Below are 1,926 nucleotides of genomic sequence, written 5' to 3'. Positions count from 1 at the left end.
TCCGAGCCTCGGCACGTCTGGTCCGCCCTCTTGGGGCCTACAACCTATTCGGACCGCTCGCTGGGCCTTCGGAACAACCGTTCTGCCCTGGGTATCTTGGCCTACAGCACAAAACAGGACCCGCCTCAACCAAAATCCAGTCCAAACAACCATGTGCACATATATATACAATCATATAGCAATTCACATTCAACAAGCAGATCAAACAGATCACATAACATATCATCATCCTAACCAGGATACCGACCTAACAGGTCACTAGCTAGGGATGAGAAATTGGCCCGAAAACCCAAACCGAACCGAAAACCGAACCGAACCGAACCGAATTAGACCCGAATAAGCAATTCGATTCGGTTTTCAGGTATCTATATAAGGCTTATTCGGTTTTCGGGTTATTCGGTTCGGGTTACCCGAATAAGGGCTTATTCGGTCCAAAAGGACCGAACCGAATAAGAAAAGTCACATTTTTTTTCCACTTGCACGATTGCTTATTCGGTCTTGTGTTCTATTGATCGTTACCCAAAATACCCAAGTAATGTGTAATGTTTAACTTATATACTTATAGATAGATTTTTGGGTGTTTTAGATATTAGTGTTTAATATCTTGCTTAATAACTATATCTTAAGAATGTGGTGGTTGGATTTTACATTTTATATATCAAGAATAGTTAATCTGTGTTATTTATGTTTATCATAAGCTAAAAAAGTCATACAAAATACACTATTTATAATCATATTGTAAATGTTATTTGGGTTATTCGGGTTATTCGGCTCCTTAATCATCTTGTACATGTTATTTGGGTTATTCGGTCCGGAACCGAACCGAATCGAATAATACCCGAACCAAACCGAACCTGTATTGCTTATTTGGTTCGGTTTTCGGTTCATATAATTACCTTTATTCGGTTTTCGGTTTATTCGGGTTCGGGTCGGCTCGGTTCGGTTCCGACCCGAATAACATCCCTATCACTAGCATAGCATCTCCCTATCTCTCAAGATACCGATCTCACTCAGGTCTCTAACATATACCATCCTAGCTCTCAGGATGCAAACATATCACAACAACAACATAACAACAACTACCCAGATCTCAATCCGATAAGGGCCGGCCTTGGTGCCTTAGACCCTGTTGATATAGTGAGGATAACTCACCTCGAAACTGCCGGCTGAAAGGATAAGATCCCGCTGCTCCAAGCTCCGACACGAACTCCTCCACTGAACACCAACACACTCAACTCAATAAATACCCTTAATTACCAAAATACCCCTGAAAGACAACTGGTCAACCTTTGGACAAGGTCAAAGTCAACCCCTGACTGACTCTACTCGCCGAGTCAACCCGATGACTCGCCGAGTCCCCATACTCAGAACTTCCCTCAATCCGCGACCTAACTCGCCGAGACACCCCGAGACTCGTCGGGTCCAACAACTCTGAGTCCACTCGCCCACAACTCAGCGAGTCATCCCTTGACTCGCCGATTCTCGACTCAACCAGAAAAATATTGGGACTTCTTCGACAAGACTTGTCGAGTCCAAGAACAGACTCGCCGAGTCTAAGGCTATATTCAACCTACTCGCCGAGTTGTTCATACAACTCGCCGAGTTCCAGGCCATCTTCATCCAACTTGCCGAGTTGTTCTTCCAACTCGTCGAGTTCCAGCTCATCTTCAAGCAACTCGTCGAGTCCACCCATGTGACTCGCCGAGTACCACCGGTCTGAATCCATACATAAGCATTCTAGGCCATGCAATTGATCCAAAACATAGATCTAGCCTCCTACAACCCATCCATCACGTAAAGTGGCAAACTTTACGTGAATCCAAGGAGATCTATGCATTTTGCACATTAGGGCTAAGGTTTGGGACATGATAGCTTCACCCAACACTCAACACAGGGACTTTATGCACATTAGGACCATCACCACTC

Source organism: Lactuca sativa, chromosome 4 (genome assembly GCF_002870075.4).
Source record: "Lactuca sativa cultivar Salinas chromosome 4, Lsat_Salinas_v11, whole genome shotgun sequence".
Lineage (NCBI taxonomy): Eukaryota > Viridiplantae > Streptophyta > Magnoliopsida > Asterales > Asteraceae > Lactuca > Lactuca sativa.
This window is presented reverse-complemented; position numbering follows the sequence as displayed.